Source organism: Dreissena polymorpha, chromosome 8 (assembly GCF_020536995.1).
Source record: "Dreissena polymorpha isolate Duluth1 chromosome 8, UMN_Dpol_1.0, whole genome shotgun sequence".
Classification (NCBI taxonomy): domain Eukaryota; kingdom Metazoa; phylum Mollusca; class Bivalvia; order Myida; family Dreissenidae; genus Dreissena; species Dreissena polymorpha.
Window position 1 is genome coordinate 91,797,618 of NC_068362.1, and position 8,554 is coordinate 91,806,171.

The window sequence follows — 8,554 nt, forward strand, 5'->3', positions numbered from 1 at the left end:
CATGTTAGGCAGTAACAATTTTGCAATCCATACGTAGATACTTCTGCAACGGTCTGCTTGTTGTGCTTAATTCCCATTTTATGCTTGTTGATAGCATCTTGCATATTTTGAAATTGTTGGTTAACAATGTTATCGTTTTTAACTGGCAGACTAACGGTGAGTTTTGGCTTGGTAAGAGCATTTTGAATTTTGTGAGAAGTTTGGTTAACAACAGTATTTTTTTTAACTGTTGGACTTATCTTGTTTTTTGGCTTGTTGGTAGAAGTTTGAATATCGTAAAATTTTTGGCTAACGAAAGTATTGGCATTTTGAAGATCGTGAACTTTTTGGCTTACGATAGGTTCAACGATAGGTTTGTTTGTTACTGACAGAACTTTAGTGTTTTTGAAAAAAAAGTCAGAAAAATCGATAATTGGTACATTTTCAGCGCTTTGCTTTTCATCCAAATTATCGTCAGAGTAATCCTCATCAAAGTTATCCTCGTCAGAGTAATCCTCGTCAGATTGATCAAAGTCGAACTTATCATCGATTTTTAAGCGGATCTCACTCATTTCTTGCTCTATTTGTGTAATTGTGTCTCGCAATTCTTTGGACTTAGAAGGGATTATTTCCAAACCTAGATCATATTCTTTGATATACTTGGCGACTGACAAATCATTCATTTTTCTCTTCAATAACGCATTTTTGATTCGTGTTAACGCATGATCCTGTTTCTCGGGACTAGCACCTTCTAAATTCACATCGCACCATGTTCCGAACGTTGTACACAGTTCAGTATTAAATCTGATGAAGGCATGACCGTGCATCCCATTTGCACAAATTTCACTTCCATCATAGGTCAATGAAAAATTGTACGGAAACAAAGGTATCCAAGCGTGTGTGTAAATCTCAGTAAACACAGATTCTACAAACTCACTGATAGAGTACGTTTTCGGCTCAATTTGCAATCTAACTAAAAGACTTGGTAAGTCGTAAGTGATAAACATTGATCCCGCTACAAAACCATCAACTACACTGTATACCGGTTTTGAAAACGCTTTTTTCTTGTTCGGACATCTAGATAGACCTATGGATTTGCATTGTTGCTCATGACCTTCTAAACTAAACTCTGGGTTTTGCATCCATTTGTTGAAAAATTGTAAATTTTCTTTGACATCGTCGTATAATGACAAATACTCATAGGTTACGTTTATCAACACATAAAATAAACCATTCGTAACGTCAATCGGTGTGTCCTGTACATGCTTGAAACAAGACGGTTCATAAAAATTTGGTTTAGGACGTCCTAACGCATTTGTATGTAAAACTAAGGGAAAAAACAGGGCAACTATATGCACAAACATATACATGACGAGTTTTTGATGCATTGTCATTTTGGAAAGTTCCTATATAAGTATTTTCAAACAACAAATTGAAGTTATTTGTCTTTCAGTCATTCACATGGATTACACCACAAATAGCATTCCTATGTGTCTGTGGACAGATTTCCAGCATGTAGAAATAAATACAAGAGAACATTTTGCACATCAATTCGAAACGTACGCAAAACTCAAAGCTTCTCTACAACCAACGAAGTTGATAATGTGTCTATTTGATGAAATTGTTGAATTCGTTTGCAGCAAAACAAACATAAGCAAAATCAAGATTCAACATGCGCTGATGGACTCTTGTACTTCAAGAAAAACCTTTTCAATTTGGTCGTTTCTGATCAAAGATGTGACAAAAGAAACCTTGAACGTTCTTGCTACGAAAGCGAACCGGTGCAGATTCGATTTATTGTATGGTTTCATTCATGCCGAAAACTGGATATGTGGTGCAATTGATTTTCGAGGTGCTGAAAAGTCAAAAGATATTGCCAAAGATATTCTTGAAACAGAGCACGTTTTTGAAATGTTTAGCGCGAATGCGATGACAAAATTTACCCATCAAATTGTGTCACATCGTGATTGTTGAATAAAATGTATTGTATTATAGCTTGTGTTTTTGTGTTTATTTTTTGATACTTCTCGAAAAACAAACAATACGCAAAATCGTTTTAGGGTTTTTTATTGACACATACATGCACAATCGAACACAAAAGAACAAACATGCCATAACTGTCAATGCCTGAGTCTTACATCTTCTTTGTTCATTTTCAATATCCATGTTATGATTGCTTATATTCAAATGTTTTGAGTCGTAGCGTTATCGAAAATACACCTAAACTTCCTATACAAATACATGGATGTTGCCTCTCATATTCATCCATGTATTGAACGAATGCCTCATAGTCAGAAAAATAAATATACTCGGTCTCTTCATCCCATAGACGTTCAACCTGATTTTGTTTTTCATCATCGATGCCACTGATTTCGTCCGCAAAACAATTGTCGAATTCTTCTTTATATTTTTCCTCCAAAAAACTTTCGTAAGATTGCAAAAACTGATCTTCTATCATATCATCGATATCACGGCTTCTGCAAACCCAACACATTTTTCTATCATGTATCTCTGCATCTTGATCATTGGAACCCTTTTGAAATATGTGATTATCATCGTCGATTTCGCCCCGGTAATATTTTTGCTTTTGATAAAACTGTTCGTAAGATTCGAAAACCTGTTCTTCCAGTATATCGCCAGCATCATTAGTTCTGCAAACCCAACACATTTTTCTATCATGTTTCTTTACATCTTGATCATTGGAACCTTTTTGAGGTATGTAATTATCATCGTCGATTCTGTCCTGGTAATATGTTTGCTTTTGATCTCGTTTTGCATTGCGTATTTTTGTTCTTTGTTTCTTTTTCAGCCTGTTTTCAGCCTTTTTACGCTGCTTTTCAGTTTGTTTTTGATAAGATTTGTAGCGGGTACGAGTACAAGTCTTGTCAATTTTCGCCATTAGCAGCTCATCCAAATCACTATAATTATCGTATTCGTCATACTTTTGGTCATCTTTTGTTTGAAGACTTTCTACCGATTTATTTGAATATTTTTGGTTATCATCGCTAGAATGAACATCTTGATCGCTTTCTGTTTCCACAATTCCATAATTATCTCTTTCATATTGCTTTTCAAACTCGTTTTCCAAGTACCTATCGCATAACTCATAGTCAAGAAATTCAAATTCAAAAGGACAAGCACGACCAAACCGTCGATGACTGAGTCTCACTATTTCTTCTTTGTTCATGTTCCAATCGAACACAAAAGGACAAGCGGGGCACAGCTGTCGATGCCTAACTCTCACATCTACTTTGTCCATGTTCCAAATGGAAATGTGCGCATTGCAAAACACGCATCTAACGCAATTAAAAATAGTGTCGGAGAAATTCTCTCTCGTGTCGGAGATGACACAAGGGTCGTAGATGAACCCTTGGCTAGCCAGGTCTTCCTTTGACACGCTGCGTTTGGATGGCCTGTCTTCAAAGGTTTGAAGTCTCTGGTCCATAGTTTGATAGCGACTGAAGGCTCGTGGTTCAGATTTTCTAAGCCTCGCAAAACGACTGTACACAGACATGTTTGCAAACAAACGTTCTTAGACTTACTAACGTATTCATCTCCTATTTATACCATTTTTTTGTAATGACTTATGCGATACAACTCTCGTAGTACAATTAGTGTTTGACATTGTATATTGAAAACAAAATTAGCCCGGCAAAATTAGCGGGGGGGTCTTTTTTAAAACCCCACCCCCCTTATTAAACCGTCAGAACATTTTCCGGGCATATAATATAGCGCCGCATCCCGCACCAAAAATGCACACAAGAAAAAAGTGGCTGTGGTATATATATATATATATATATATATATATATATATATATATATATATAAATAAATATATATATATATATATATATATATATATATATATATATATATATATATATATATATATATATATGTGTGTGTGTGTGTGTCATAGGCTACAGAAATCAGTATAAACGAGGAAAAATCACATTTTCGTTTTTTGTCATTTTGTAAAAGATGAATGCAAGCATAAGTCAAATCCAAAATTTTAGGTTTCTATCTATAATAGTTTTTGAGATATTGAGTTTTGAACACATGCACCCTTTATACGATCTTATAGCTAACTAATGGTTTTCTATATCAATTGACATTGACAACAAACTCTTTTGTGAATACAGTATACATGTATTTACCGTATAGCATTCACACATAGATTCAATGCATTAGCTACACTGACCATGATTTTTACATTTTATGTGCGAACAAAAGCAATCATTTGAATACAGTGGTTGCTATGGTAACGAATTTACATAAAAACATTTATTTCATTAAAATTGTTTTAATATCAGGAAAAAACTAAAGTTTTAAGTTTTTGTCAAATATATGATAAAACTGCTTAAAGTCAATGATCTTTATTTCAACATGGTGTTTATTTAATACATAGTAACACAAAGAATCTAAGAAAATAGGTTGAGTTAAAGTGCAACATGTCCTTGTTTTAGAAAAGATCCACATATTTGAAGGTGTCTTGATTTCAATCCATTTAAGACTTTGCACAACGTAAACATCATATATGTAATTTAATAGTGCCATACATATATGCTGGTAAAAATGTTAATGTACAGACATTTTGCTGATGGTTACCATGGTTACCATGGCAACATATAGATAAAATATCCATTTTTACTGTTTTGAACAGCAAAAACACCTAATTTTATTAATAAATCTTTTCCTATACATATCAAACATGAAAAAGAACAACATTATTTGACCAAACAATTTAACTACAATTTGTTTACGAAACCCACATAGTAAAACCGCCATAAATAAATACAAATAATAACAACATGTACTTCTAATTCAGAACAATTAAAGATGAACATGTATTATTTTTAAGGCATTAAAAGATACCTTCTATTAATCAGATAAAATAAACATAATACCATTATCATATAAATAGAATTAATTCCATCAACAAATAAGTAAATGCCAAAATAATGTTTCCATTGCAACCAACATTCTTATTTTACATGTAAATGGGTTTCGCAATCTTGGGTATGATGCGCTTCCACAAAACTTATATATTACCACCTGTCATTATAAATGAACACACATGGACAGTGGTTTATTTATATGGCTAAATGTTTTGACAAACTTTATAAAACATGTTTCAAGACATGACATTTTACATTAATAGCATCACATCATAAGTTTCAATTTAGAAAATACCATGCCACAGGCCAATTTAATATTAAAATTTTAACACTAGTAATTGTTGCTGAAAAGTTCACCAATGAACAGTTTATATGGTAAACAATAACATATAATTGGTAATCAAAACAAATAATCTAAAGCTATTTGACAAACAGGATCCGATCATACAATGTTCAACCTTAAAACAAACAAAGATAGGACAGGGCACACGTTTTTTGCAGCTTCTGAGTTACACAGACAGTTTTTTGGTTTTTTTACTTCGGCGTGGGACAGGTAGCTTGTTTACTGAGGTCTGATTTAAAAAAAAACTGCCCTATTTCCTCATAAAGGTCCCATTGTCAGGCGATACTGAGTCAAGGTCCTTTAATTCATAATGGGCAAGACTGGCTAGACATTGATGGTAAGAGGTCAGCACTCTTTAAAGTTTAACAAACAGTGAGTTTCAACTGTAGATTTTTCACTTTTTTTACAAAATACCAAGCCTGGTTTACCAGCATCAATAAGGAAATGTTGGTACTTTCAAATGTTCTTCAAGGGTATGAACAACTGGGCAAGAAAAGTTTTCCAATCGTATAGGTGCACAGGCTTCTCCAAATCACCAATCATGTGCGGCACATTAAGTCCAGACCTTGAGGAGGTGGATACAGTCTCAGCAACAGCTTCGATGGTCTCTGCATCACAAAGTCTGGAAAAGTGGGAGGCATGAACATTGGTTAAATATTGCAGAGCTTTATTTTCCATCTTAGAGAATGGCAGTTTTTCAAACATTTGATAAGCTTGTGACTCAAATGTTCACAATTTAACTATTTTTTCAAGATTTAGAACAGTTCTCAACTCATTTTTTCACAAAATGAGGGGCCAAAGGCCACTTCACAAAGATGGGAAAAAGTCCATGTATTAAAATCATTTCTTATGAATACCGGAAGTAATAATTTTGCCAGTGCTCATTGCAATATGTATACTAACATTATCAGATAGTAAATCGTTATCTACTGATGAATATACCTACACTCTGACTTCCATAATCCAAAATGCCAATCAGGCTAGAACTTGATGTGGCCGCAGTCACCATCATCGAGTATCTCATTGGAGTGTGCAGCCCTAATTGAAAATGGAAAGAATATTAACATATCATTTTCACAATCTGTAAAAAACTAATAAAACTTAAACACAAATATTATGTCTATTCTAAGCCCTTCTTATTTGTTAACCAAACAAAAAGCATCCCCAAACATTTTTAATATCAAATATTCCATTGATTAATATGAAATCTATTTTAACATTATTATATGTAAATAAGGAGTGATTTTTTTTCTCCAACATTTTATCCTTTAAGATGCAAAAATGGTACCAAGTTTTCATGCAATAACATTGTATGCATAAGTAAAAGTTCTTACCAACACTAACTCTCCACAATGCATACGAAAGTTCACAGTTGTTCTTATTTTGTTCAGCAGTTTTCAAAGTAAAAAACTGCCTCTTCCTTCCCTAGGCCATAGTGATGAAGCTAGTAATGCACATAGCTAACAACAGCGTTGGCGCCTTTCCCGGGTGATTCACCCTCATTCGCCAAGTAAAACACCTGTTTTCCTGCAAAAGAACAAGAAATGAAAATAAGAGCAAACTGACTATAATTGTTATTTGATACAGAAATATGTTTTTCATATTTCACCTAAAATAATGACAGTCACACCAACACATTTTTGCATATTTAAGAACAATATGAGACATGTAACTGATCTAGAAATTAATGATCACACCTACCTATACCTTCACAGCAAACACCAGAGTCCTCACATTGTTTCGCAGTCTTGAAGTAGTTTGGTCCAACCTAAGATATATTTAAGTTTTTTAAAACAATTGTCAAGATTGAAAAGATAAATATCTTTCACTTAACTTCATAGCAATATAACAAAATAATGCAATAATAATAACCATCCTTAATAATAATCATAATAATTAAGTGTCTTTAGGAGTTTCGTAAAGTGTGAGCGTTAACAAGTGGGCTTTTATTACTAAATCCAATTCATCACGAGTGAGTTCATGGCAGTATTGTCTAAAAGAGATTGCTTGTTGAAAGTCAATGACATCGCTGCACGGTTTGTTATGAAATGAATGACAGCTACATGTTATTGTTAGAATTTGGAATTTGTTTTGCTTTTCTTGTTCCTTTAATTGTTAAAATCAAAAAAGGAATTCTCAATAGGGACAGACACTCCATCTGTCTCATTTAGTGTTGAATCCTGATAATTCTGTTTCTGAACAGTTTGACTCATAGTTAATGTCTTCATCAGAATCTGAAGAGGGCACATTTTCATTTTAATAGTTCTAATACATGGCTTGTAATATTATCATGTATAATGCTTGATGGTCTGTTTTGAAAATATTAATGTCAAGTTGTCAACCAAATTCATATCTTCAATAAAAAATATCAGCCTGGCCCTGTGAGATTTCATATGGGATCGTGCTTGCTGAACTTTCTTGTGACATATTTACAATTTAAATAAGTACGCCATTACATTTTGTAACCAACAACAAAGTTTTCGTAGCGAAGTATTTTACTTTTAACAGTTTCATTTTCAATGTTCTCTAAATAGGACCATTGTTTACCAAAATTAATGATTGTCAAGTTTATTAAAATATCTTACCTGATTTTAACTACGATCCTTCAATTGAAGAAATTATTGTCATGGTTGATTGACAATTTATTCTAAAGGAACTCGCAAACAAACGGTGAACAATGTCAATGCGTAGGCTAATTACGACACGCCATTTTTAGTAGAGGTCGCTCAACAAAGAAACGGTTACTTCCAACCAAATAAAAAAATATTAAGTTTAATACATGGACTTTTTCCCATCTTTGTGAAGTGGCCTTTGGCCCCTCATTTTGTGAAAAAAATGAGTTGAGAACTTTTCTAAATTGTGAAATAATAGTTTAGTTAAATAGTTAAATTGTGAACATTTGAGTCACAAGCTTATCAAATGTATGAAAAACTGCCCAGCGCCCTCACACCACTTTGGGGGAAGGGGTCCGCAGCCTTTAGGAGGGGGAATTTTCGCGGCGTTCCCCTTTTTGGGGGATTTTTTTTACTTACTCATTATTACAGTTGTACATGTTTGCACTATATATATATTATATATATATTTATTTAATGTGAATAAAGCATACAATAATAGTAATGTGTCTTCATTATACTGCCTTCGTTTCACAGCAGAACAACGTTGGTTATCTTAAGAAGATGGATACTTAACGTTTTACAATAGAAACACACACATTTATTTCGTTTTTTAGTTCTTAAATTTAAACGCACTCATTTATTCTGTGGTTTAGGTTTTATTTCCGGACTTTGACGTAGATATCCGAATGCGGCGCAATCGCCCGAATATTACCGATCTC

The 8,554-nt window shown here is 33.5% G+C and overlaps 1 long non-coding RNA gene across 1 annotated transcript; it reads right to left on the reverse strand.

Annotated features, from left to right (window-relative positions):
- Positions 1-4,240: 4,240 nt before the first annotated feature.
- Positions 4,241-7,053, reverse strand: LOC127841261 (uncharacterized). Its single transcript, XR_008030826.1, has 4 exons — positions 6,922-7,053; positions 6,555-6,747; positions 6,167-6,258; positions 4,241-5,842 (listed from the first exon to the last, which is right to left on the reverse strand). It is a non-coding gene; the product is annotated as an uncharacterized LOC127841261 (long non-coding RNA).
- Positions 7,054-8,554: the final 1,501 nt, after the last annotated feature.